The 12,657-nt window shown below is 40.3% G+C and overlaps 1 protein-coding gene across 20 annotated transcripts in view; it reads right to left on the bottom strand.

Annotated features, from left to right (window-relative positions):
• Nucleotides 1-12,657, bottom strand: part of PTPRK (protein tyrosine phosphatase receptor type K) — a 325,128-nt gene that overhangs the window by 105,917 nt on the left and 206,554 nt on the right. The gene's annotated exons all lie outside the window — the stretch shown is intronic.

Here is a 12,657-nt window from a genome sequence, read left to right as displayed (position 1 = left end):
TGAAGTAAAATATTATCCTGCCTAATAGTTTGTGTATAAAATATTTAAATAAATCAGGCCCATTTACGCGTATGCATTCTTTCCTTAAAGGTCACACCAGCTTTTCAGCCAAATAATTACAAAGCACTACACGCAGTTAAATTTTGGTTCAGTAATTTAAGGGAAAGCACTCAAGAGCTTACCCAAGAAGCTATATATTAAAGGGCAAGGCTAAAAGCATTTGTCAAACTTAAACAAATTAGTCCTATGTTACTGCTCATCCTGCTAAGTTCTGCTACTTTAAATTTTGTCCCAAATGTTATGTCCCTAAACAGCTGTTGTGTGTGGCATGCTGGGGGAAAACATTCTGCATCTCATAATCATTGTAGTTCTAGGGCAAGTTTGTCACAGCTGCTATTTAGATTCATAAGTGCATGCGTGTACCACTGACTTTGTGTTTCAGACTACAGAATCATCAAGCTTTAAGAGTACATATATCTTTGGCCTGAGCATCAATTGTAAATATGATTTGCATGCAACACTGAATCATAGTTTAGTGTTATGAGCATTTGCTACAGCAAGCCTTGGGCTTGCACATCACTGTTATGAAATGCTCTTGCCTTGAGAGGCTTATCTGTGCTGACTCTGCTCTCTTCTCTTTTGGGTGCCAAATGAAGGCATTTTCCCTCTAGGTCTTTTATTACTTTTAATATTTTGGGGGTCTCACTATTAGTATTATTCTGGAAACCAAATGTACTTTTGCTTCATTGTGCTGTGGCTGCTTCCCAATAACTCAGTCTGTTTTGCTTTAGAACTACTTGAAACCCTTAAGTGTTTAAGATAATATAAAAATTATGTAAGAAAAAAAAGGAAACTGCTATATGTCCCTATGGGGGTTCTTTAACAAGGGGAGGAAGTTTGCAATTAAAGGGCACCAGGATCAAAATGCAGCTCAGCCTGCTATTATTGCTAGTCTACCTTCTCTCTTGCAAAGACAGCACATATGTTTTATTGGATAATATTAATGTCAAGGGCCAAAGGCAGAATGACAAGACCAATTAGATGCTTGCTCTGTTTGAAAAATGGAAGGCATTACTGGCACTGTCCACTCCAAAACTTTTGTGATATATTCCTACCACCGTTTCTCAAACCTTCTCATAAAAAATGTAGTAGAAAAGAAGTATGTGGAAGTAACTGGCAATCAGAACAGTATCGGAAACTCTTCAGCCATTGAAAACAACAATCTATACACTTGCGTTTCATTCATGAGTGATGATACCAATAGGAGAGGAATTTGGAGCAAAAACACAAAAAGCGCAACACAAATTCATTCATTTCCAGTTTTGAAATTCAAATTGAGCAGCCTGCAGAGAAGCTGATAAGCTCTCTAGCAGAGTATAAAGTCTACATAGGCCTTAAGATCTAGCACAAGTGTATTATGTATAATGAAGTAAAATGAATAAATAGCATCCAGGTTGAACAAATCCAGCACTACTTCCACCCAAGCAAGCGAAACAAAGGCAAAACTATAGTTATGAATACAAATCTCTCAAAAACTGCATAAATATTGCACTCCCCCCAAGAACAGTTGCCTAAGAACCAGATACATCATTATTTAAAAACACAACATAAAGCAGACCAGCTGGCAATGGCTTTTCTGGAACAGAGTGTTTCAGGTAGAAGAAAAACTGTTCTCCGCCCTGCCCACTCTGCCTCTACTTACCGGTGAAAAAACAGTTCTGCAACTATTGATAACATAAGAATAGTCCTGCTGGATGAATCCAAAGGCCTGTCTAGCCCAACATGCTGTTCTTCAGTGGCTAACCAGATGCCCATGGGAAACCCACAATAACAGCACTCTCCCCATTTGTGATTCACTGCAGTCTACTGTTTGTGCCCAAGGTGTCTACCCAATTTTGCTGTGAGTATGTGCTTAGACAGGCAGCACATGGCAGTAGTCAACCCTAAGCCCCCTGCTCTTGATGTAAATGTTGCTCAACCTAGCCCATTAAATAGCTGCTGGGTGTGAGAGGGCAGAAAGGGAGGGGAGGGAAGGAGAGAATGAATGGCCCACCGCTGATAGAATTGGGCTTAATCAGCTTTAACTGCTCTATCTATGAACCTCAATGTGGTTCTGTAATGATAACATGTTAACGGGGGAAATTATGAGAGGTGGGAAGAAGAGAGAAACTTTTCTTGATTCATCGGGCGGGAGATAGAAATAGAATTCCACAAAGTTGCCTTTGCTGTCCTTCATTCAGTGACTGCCTTTCAACCACCTTAATGTCAAAAGCCTGAATTGATTTTAGCAGCGAATTTATCTTTAGGGCTGTCACCAAGATAAATAATATCATCCTTTATATACAGAAATAGAGGATTTATTCAGGGGGATTTCTTGCATCTGTATGTGCTGCATTTTGAAGTTTTAAAAAATGTATTTAAAATGTGTCCTCTGGAATTCTGAGAGGAGGCCTGCCCACAAGAAAGTGGAAAGTGGAAAAACAAACAGCAGTTGTCATTCTCTTAAACTTTTCAGGTGACGTGTGACAAATAACCTGTTAATTTTATAAACTTTTCCATATCCTAAATATGGTGAATCAGATCTTAATTAAAAAGAAAAAGGACTCTGCCAACCTTTGCCTGTCTCTTGTTCCCTTTATTTCTCTCCATGACTCCCCACTTTCTCCCCTGGCTGGGAAAGGTTCCCCCTTGTTAGCTGTCTCCAACCTGAGGTGATGGCAGAGGTGGCAATGGCAACAGGCAAGGGAGCATGTAAAGAAGATCCAAACTGCTGGGTTCTTCTGACGGTCTGTTCCACTGCAAAGGCACACTTGAAGTGTGGCTGAAGAATGCTCTGCAAACCCTCGTTTCTTCCCCAAGCCATTGCCCCTCAGCAGCCCTGGTCTGCATTCTTCCCAAATGCTTTTGCCTGCCTAGACTTTGCCCTTGCACTGCAATAAAGTCTCTTGCTTGCCTGCGCAGCTGTAGATGTGTGCTTGTGGTAAACGTCTGACAGCATAGTTGGAATACTGCTTATTGTACTAAGGTAAGAGTCAGATTTATTACCTCACCCACAAGGGAATGCAGTCCAGAAGGTTCATGCCTTCTGTTCTTCCATAAGACCCTTAAGAAATGTATGTCTTAATTAAAGTCAATAGTCAAGCATTACATGCAGTAATAGCCTTATCTTAAGGGCTACTTCTAAATGGAATTTCAAAGGGATGTTCCTTAAGATGCATGTCACTCTGGAAGAGTTACATGCTTAGTTATTTCACAGCAAAGATGTAGTCCTAAGCAACCGCTGAGCTGCTTCCAAGCAGCCCTTTCATCTGGAACAAACATTCAGGGATCTGCCTGCACAATATCCAGCACCAATCCTGCAGAGGCAGGAAATGAGAATGTTGCAAGATATTTACAAAAATGAAAACCAGTACATTTATATTGTTCTGCAACGAAGTGCACAAATCACAATAACGTCATACATGAATTCTTAACTTCAGCCTGAATCTTGTCTGCTCTACAAGCTGCTTAGAGTTTTTGATGATTAAGCAGTATATAAATCCTGCTTAATAAAATCACCATCATCATCATTTTATTTGTATGCTGCCTTTCCACAGTTAAAAACAATGCTCAAGGCGGCTTACAACATGACAAGATTTACACAATTACAAAAGTCATAAACAATAAATAAACCACATCAAAAACACACACCACCAGATGGAAAACAATTTCCACATAAATCAAAATCTAAAACTAAGAATACAGCATTAATATCACAGTTGAAAATGACATAGGTAAAAAATAACAGCAATTAAAAACCACACACAGCAAAAATGGAGTCCTCTCTGCCTAGCAACAGCAGTGGCAGCAGCAGTAGTCCTTTATGGAGCCTGTCAGGGCCCGTCCTAGGCCAGGTGGTGAGTGGCAGGACTGGGGCCCTCAGTTGTTGAGCAGGGGAGCCAAAATAAATGCTCATTCATCCCTCATGCCAGCGGTAGCCAACATGGGACCCTCCAGATGTTGCTGGATTAGAACTGTCATCATCTATGCTGTCTGGAGAGGACAGGAAATCCAAACACATCTAAAGGGCACCACGTTGACTACCCTTGTCAAGATAGCCATTCCAGACTTCCATTGGCTCTAGCACCCTGCAGAGGCAACTTCTCTTGTAGACTAGACACTACCTGCTTCCCCTAGGAGCCTTCGGCTTCCACAGAACTGGAAAGGTTTGGTACAGAATGAGGCAAGTGGCCCGTACTGCGTGCAACCATTTAATTTAATGACCTGGAGAGTACATTTGTTGTTGTTTCATGTGAGTGGAGCCATCCTACAGATCTTTATTATTAGGTCTCTTTAGAGATGGGGATATCATCCACAGGCACTTTCTGTAGGCATTATATGGTTCTGTTTGATGTTATCAAAGAAACTTGTTTAAGCACATTGTTGAGGAACAAGAATTGGGACAAGCGCAGTGAGGCCTTTGATTCAAGTCACCTGTTTGGTATTCCATTTGTTTGTAATGCTTTATCTCCCTTGAGGCAGTAATGTGATGTCTACATTGGAAACTGAGATAGTGGAATGAAACTTGGTATGCAGGCTTGGGGCAGTGATCAGATGTAAAATGTAGATCCCTAGCTCGCTCTCTCTACTTGTCTCAGTGGACAAGAAGAATAAGTTGTAGACATTACAGAAATAAGATTACATGCTGTATCAGCCATACTTCACAAGCTTTTTGGTTTTCTTCAACTAAAGGGTTAAAAGAGAAAACTTGCAATGTCAGGTTTCCTATATTGTTTGCAAAAACTCTTATTTGAGCCATGTTTAGGGGAAATAGTTAAAAATGCATGTTCAAAATATACAAATACTTTATTTTGTGCACATCTGTTTTCGTCTGAAGTGCCCCACTTGGGACTACTGTGTCCAGTTCTGGGCACCACAATTTTAAGAAGGATGTTGACAAGCTGGAATATGTACCAAGGACGGCAAACAAGATATCAAGGGTCTGGAAACCAAGCCTTATGCAGAAACGGTTGAGGGAGTTGGGCAGGTTAGCCTGGATAAGAGGAGACTGAGAGGAGATATGATAGCCATCTCCAGATATCTAAAGGGCTGTCACATGTAAGAGGGAGCAAGCCTGTTTTCTCCTCCTCCAGAGGGTAGGACCTGAACCAATGGATTCATATTACAAGAAGGAAGATTCCGGCAACAATCAGGAAAAACCTTCTGACAGTAAGAGCTCTTTGACGGTGGAATGTGGTGGAATCTCCTTCACTGGAGGTTTTTAAGCAGAGGTTAGATGGCCATCTGTCCTGGATGCTTTAGTTGAGGTTCCCGCATTGCAGAGGGTTAGACAAGAACCCCGGGGTCTCTTCTAACTCTACAATTCTATGATTATATGATTCCAAAACTACTTTAATCCTACTGGTGGCCTTAATAAGATTAAACCAACTTAAATGAAATAGACATTTTTAAAATTAAAAATTAACAAAGCAATATATGTCATTTCCATTATTTCAAAAAGCATTCAGAGCCCACAGTTTTTAAGGTACCCAAAATAGTTTCACAACTTACAACAAAGATAACACAGTGCCATGAAATGCCAAAACAACTCACACTGCCTCCTCTCTGTGCAGTGAGAACTGAAGTCTGTCAAAATTCAAGTGCTCATATATTCAAGCTAGAAGACACTGTGCTTACTCAAGCAATTCCCCTGCCTTTGATCATGGCTTAAATATTAGCCAGGTTGATCTTTTGCCCTTCCTTCCAAAAAGAATTGTGGATAAATAAAGCTAGAAGCTTTTATCCAGGAAATAACATTTGTTTCAGCCATCCAACCTGGCAGCAACAACCCTGGAGTCCTGCACTCAACTCCAGAGTAGATGGCAACTCCAGGAGTACCTGGCAGAGTCTCAAAGAAGCTTGGCACTGGTTGCATGATGATGAGCAGGAGGCTGAAAATTCCCTTATTCTCCCGCCTTCTCCAGCCAATTGGCAGGGGTGGGGGAGATTGACTCAGCTAGGCACAATACATAGGGCTGTTCCACTATACTAAGCCACAAGTCCAACTCTTTTCACAGACCAGGAAGCTCACCACAAGTGGTTGGTTTCTTGGAACTCACACTAAGAGATCATAATGTCCTTTTCCCTACACTGTGTACTCTGCTACATTTAATCCTCACGTCAGCTGCAGAGAAACCCTCACACCCCAGATGTAATGTAACTATCTAATGTCATATCAGATGTAATGTTCCTAGATCAGCTGGCTATGGTGTGTGGTAACCACATCCACACAGCCAACCTGCAAAGGCACAGCAGTTACTTAGTAAGAAATACTAAGCACATGGTCTTGCAAACATACATTGGAAGCGAATTACAGCTGCAGTATTAAGCAGTTTTTCTGATGCAATTTGCAGCAGTAACTGAACTTCTTCATAATGCTTAAATCTAAACTAAGGTAAGAAACTATATATGAGGGGTATACTACACAATTACATAATGTGCATATTCAGAAATTATTGCTTTCAGTTGTGAAAACTGTGTCAATTGTTGAGGATAATTAAAGATATACATTTTGAACTCCTGCAGTTGATAATTTGTACTTCTTTTCAACCTGTTCCCTTATTTCCATCATGAGATGGTTAGAAACAATTTATTCCAATTTCTGTTGGAGTTCAATTTTTCTAGTAATCTTCATTGTGTGGGTAAAAATTGGCAAAGTGTTGAAAACTAGTTTTTGTCATCACAATCATACTTTCCTGACTTTGGAGAGAATTGAGCAGAAATGCCAATTAAATATATGAAACATTTTCAAGTGTCAGTAAAAATCCTGACAATATCTGGCAGGAATGGCAGTTTTTTTAAAAAAGTATTTTGATTAAATATGGAGTTGCCAGTTTTATTTTAGGAATTTTTAAATAAGAATGGCTTTTTAAAAATTACCCAAAATTGCAAAGAGAAAAAGGAAATTAATCACTTGTACCATGATCGAAAGCATCTGCATCAAGGTATTTGCCTACCATAGCAATATAGCATCACAGTTTGAGTCACCGCAATGGCTTAGCAGATGGCACATTGAAACCCCATTCTAAGCAGTTGTGTGCTGCCACAGCTAGCTTGAGATTACAGCTATTAACCAGATCACCGTGCTGTGTACTGTGTACTGAGATCAAAGCCTCTTATTCCTCAGTGTAGCTGGCAAGTGGAGCGATTGAGAGAATGGACACCATCCATTCAAAATGTAGCACTTTCAAAACCCATTGGCTTTAATTGCATGCATTTCTTGACACACTTAAATAAAGCCCTGTTAAGTACAATCAATCTGTTACACACCTTGTTACACACACAACACTGCACTTGATGGGTCCACTGGCATGGGTGTGGCCAGGGGGACAGGGAGGGGCAGCTGCCCCCCTAAATCAATATAAATAAATAAAAATATATAGCAAACTGAGATTCTGCCCCCCAAAAACAAAAATCCTGGCTATGCCCATGTCCACTGGCATGCTTTTAATTTACTAAGCAAGACTCCCTTAACAGGATCTCTCCACAAAGGTCAGTCATGCCTTAACTGTTAAGTGATATGACTATGCATTTCTGATTAAGAATGTAAGTAGCAGGATTATATTTAATTCCATTTACAAATCACTTACTGTAAACTATTTCAAAGCAATTAGATCAAAATCCACTTAGGCCAGCATTCCTTACAACCAGAAAAAGCAGGCAGTCTACCATAAATCAACTAGTGCCTCTTCTCACCACTGTTGTAGACCATTTAACCCCACGAGGTATTTTCCCAAAGCAGCTTTCTGATTTTGGCTATCTATGTCATATAACACTAGGAGCTAAGATCAAAACTGATAAGCTCACCATTTTGGGGGTCCTCCTAAAAAAAAGCTCAATATGGCTAATAAAGTTAAAGGGACCCCTGACCATTAGTCCAGTCGCTGATGACTCTGTGGTTGCACGCTCATCTCATTCTATAGGCTGTGGGAGCCGGTGTTTGTCCGCAGACAGCTTCTGGGTTATGTGGCCAGCATGACTAAGCTGCTTCTGGCGCAACATAACACTGAAACCAGAGCAGCGTGCGGAAACACCATTTACCTTCCCGCCAGAGCGGTACCTATTTATCTACTTGCACTGTGTGCTTTCAAACTGCTAGGTGGACAGGAGTCCTAGGTGGACAGGCCACCCTAGGATAGATTAACTCTGATTCAGTGTGTGTTGTCCTCGTGCTCACAGTATGTCTGCCATTGTGCTCACCACCAGTATGTATGCCCAAGGTCCTCTGCAATGAAGATTCCCTCATCTTAGTGCAGTATCACAGACACATATCTGTTGATTGTGCAGATCTGCTGCTACTACTGAAGTCACCTTAGGAAGTTTTACTGCATGTCTAGGTGTTTTCTCAAAGTGCATTTTGGCATGCTGGACTGGAGAAATGTGTAGTAAAAGTGGATTCATGTAGGCAAAGCACTGAAGAACCAAATGTGAATGATAAATCTAATTTCTATCTATGTCTTGTCACTAATGTGGCTTAGTCCATAAGTGAAAATATCTGGATCTAATAGGGTAGAACTACTAATATGGTAGGGCTGAGGCATAGCTATTTTTTCTTTTTTCAAGAAAACAAGGTGCCAGTACTCACCATTAAGTTGTTACATACAACTTTTAAGATTTTGGAGGGGGAGGGGAGGAAGGTGCTGGTACTGCATACCCTTGAATACCCGGAGGGGGGAGCACTAGGCTTGGGGGCTATACAGTGGTACCTCTGGTTACGTACTTAATTCGTTCCGGAGGCCCGTTCTTAACCTGAAACTGTTCTTAACCTGAAGCACCACTTTAGCTAATGGGGCCTCCCGCTGCTGCCGCACCGCCGGAGCACGATTTCTCTTCTCATCCTGAAGCAAAGTTCTTAACCCGGGGTACTATTTCTGGGTTAGCGGAGTCTGTAACCTGAAGCGTATGTAACCCGAGGTACCACTGTATTGTATGGGAGCCTTCTGGGAAATCTCTCTCTCTAACTATAATCCAACTTTCCCCTCACTGCACTTGTCCTACAGGCCCAGCTTGCCTTGCAATACAAGAAACACAATAAAAACCTATAACAAAGATGTAAAAAAATACAGCAATAATTATGCTCTTCCTGCCAGTTGGTAATATTTCTCCTGAACTTGGCTAAAGCACCAATCCTCTTGAAAGAAAGAAAAAGAATCTACTGCAGGAATGTTGGCCAAGTGTCATCCTTCATATTAACTTTGAGAGAGTGATTCATGGCAACTAGAAGTTTACCTTTCACTGTACTTCAGAAACAAGATCTCATAAGTGCACTGCCTGATAATTGGTAACCCGACTCGCTACCCACAGATTTGCAGCCATGTGCAAACAAAGTTCAGCTGACTAAAGTGACTATCCAAAATACAATACTCAAGTTAGCTGCTGCCAGATTCAGCTCCAACATAGTTCAAAAGTCCAACCTGATCTAGATCACTGAAAGGAAGAGAGGAAACATTAATTGTTTTAGTTCTATCTCATGCCTTATTGCACTTCAGGAAAAACGAGTAACAAAACAATGGTTGATTTCACCAAGGATTTATTTTTAGCAGTCAGACCCTATATTTTATCGCTCAGAGGTATGGTCATCCGATTAATAAAGAGAAAGAAGCTTTGTATCAGTTTTAAACATAAGCCACAAAAAACCTTGCATGAAGAACTTCTTAGGTTCAGTTCATGGCTTGAAATTTTGCTGTGCCCAAGACCCTGGGAAAACTACTACTGGGTGGAGCAGATAGCAAGCACAGGACTAGAGAGACCAGTGGTTGGACTTGGTATGAAGGCCAAGTTACACATTATGCTGCTTGCATGATTGTGTTTAACATGCAGGGTTGGGGGAAGAAACAGGATTGAAACTGTGGTGTCCAGGCAATGGCAGCACCAGAAATACTGGGGAGGGCATAAAAATGCATTTCTATGGGTGCCAGTATCTGAAAAGCTCAGTTCAGTCTAATATTATGGCTAACAAATCAAAACTAAAACATGACAACAGACTTCTCCACCCTGGTACTGTCTGATGTTTTGGACTACAACTCATCATAATCATCTCTGGCCTTTGGTCATGCGAGCTGGGGCTGATGGGAGTTGTAGGAGGGCACAACGTTGGGGAAGACTAAATTATGAATGTAGTTACGTTACAATTGCCACATAAAAGAAAAAAATACAGATATAACACAAAATGATGTGACATGAAAAAATGGCTTCCCTTCAAGTAACTGCAGGGGTCCGGCAACAAAGAGGTGAAAATTACCCATGCAACACTGCTGCCAGCAGCATGTGCCTATTACACTATGCAGTTCAAACACTTTCAGAGGAGTGTGCTGGACAGGACAAGACAAAGCGGTTTGCAATGAGGACAAACTTCCAGAGCTTGAAATATCTTGATTAGTAGAACAAATGACTTCAAAACAAGAAAAATGGTGGTTCAAAGGAGCACTTTGGACCAGAATTCAAATCTGAAAGAAATAAAATGTTGACTAATGAGTTATTGAGAGTTAATGTGTTAGGAGGCCTATGTGGATTGCCAAGTACATTTCCAGTATCTTATCATGATTTATCGTAATCAGCAATGAGCTGAAACTACCAGACTCCAATTAATTTGCTTCCTATGTCAAATTGCACAGGGGGGAGGGGGACAGAAGGGTGGTCCCACTACAGAATATGAATACAAAGTATGAGGTAAAGAAAATGATCTATTGGCTCCAACATTCAGATTACAAACATTCATATGTATTTAGTGCAAATGAATTACTTCTCTCTGTTACTGGCACCATTAGCTTAAAATTCAACTTAAAATCACAAATACAGAGCTACAGGTATGATTTAGGAATGTTGGATGAAACACAGTAGGCAATAAATTATTTAGGGTTTTCTTTCTAAAGTATATCTACTTAGAATTAAGCCCCAATAATCTTATTGCCTCCTTTAGACTAATTGGAACAACTCCCTCTCACAGGGGAGGTGTTAACAACTGCCCTTAGACTCTTGGCAAGTCCATCTCTGGCTGCCTTAACCAAACAAGAAGGAAAAGAGATATATGCACTGGTCATTATGGTTTTACATCTCCAAGTATCCTATCTACAGTACTTGGACTGTACAAATAGAAAAATGTCCACAGCATTAGGACAAACAGGCAAGGACAAATTTGCTTTGCCCCAGCTATGGGAGTCTTCCCCAGATATAGGGTGCCCAGATATTGTTGGACTACAACTCCTGTTACCACTGGCCATGCTGGCTAGGAAAGATGAGGACTGCACCCTATCAGGGGACCCAAGATTTAGTGGTGTCTTATTCAGAATGTATATGGACAACCTTAGCCACAAAGTCCTTTACAAACCAGACACAATGGGTGACTGTAGTGGACTTCTTCAACAATTTGTGGGCTAAGATCTAACAGTCCAATGAACTATGTTTCCATGTTTTTTTCAGGTCTGTGTACCATACTCTGAAAAGTCTCATGCTTTTCTGTTTGATTCTGAAATCTCTTGCTTCAGTCACCAAGTAACCCAGTAGCATTACTGAGATAGGAAAGAAACAACAGTTAACTCTACTTTTTCCACCAGTATTTAGGTCACCATGATGTATGTATCAGGGCTGGTAGTTTCTTTTGCATTTAGAGAAAATAAGCAACCACCTTGTCTTTCAAATGTTTCGTATCCTTTACAGGAAATTACCAACAATAACTTGCCTGTATCACATGCACAGAAATCCAATCTATTGTCTCTCTTTATCAACCCGGATCATTATTTTCCTTAAGCAGCCAAGTTCTGATACTACTTGATCACTTGACCAGTACCACCTAACTCTCTGCCTTTTTCTCTTTTCTTGCTATCTGCTCAAACCAACCTCTACCTGCAAAAAGGTGAGACAAAAGAAACAGCATCAAAGAAAAGCTTGAGGGAAAGCATACAAATTATATATTATTCAGTGCCAGCTGAAAAGTAAACATTCAGTGTGTGTCACAGAATTAGGTTAAAGGTGGGAAGAAGGGGAGAGGAAATTTGCTTTCGAGACCAAATTTTAAACCCATATGATTTGAAAAGGTCTGGCATTAAGGAAAAATAATCTAAAACGAAACCCAAAATAAAGCAAAAAGCATAGCAGAGGTGAAAATGGGAAGCTCAGTGGAAACTGTGCAGAAAAAGCTTTGTTTCCAAATACATGCACACTAGAGCAAATGGAGTTGTGTTTCTAAATAATTTCCAGCTCATTTACACTGCAGTACTGTAGTGACAATCAGGAGCATTTCATCAACCAGCTAGCAACAGTAGATATGCAAGAGAGAGCAGGCTGGAGATCCAACTGTTACAAGTGTGTAGACTTTTAAAATAAAAAACCCCCAACTAACCAGAAAAATCTAACGTTCAGATTTAGTACCTATATTAGCAAATATGCAAATACATTTTTTTCTCTGTCTGTTTTGCAAAATAAATATGATGTAGTTAAATGCAACAACAACAAAAAAGTTTTGCTGCCTTATTATTTCTCAGAAAATGCTGAGAGTTAACATTATCTAATTATGCAAAACTATAATACAAAAATTGATTTCTTGTTTGCTGTATTAGTTCTATTTTTATTATAAGACAGTTCTGAATTGCTCCCCCCCTTAAATTAGATTTTTAATGAATC

This window comes from Podarcis tiliguerta (assembly GCF_965153285.1).
Source record: "Podarcis tiliguerta genome assembly, chromosome: 3".
Classification (NCBI taxonomy): Eukaryota; Metazoa; Chordata; class Lepidosauria; order Squamata; family Lacertidae; genus Podarcis; species Podarcis tiliguerta.
Note: the sequence above shows the minus strand (reverse complement) of the source record. Positions and strands in the feature narration are given on the sequence as shown.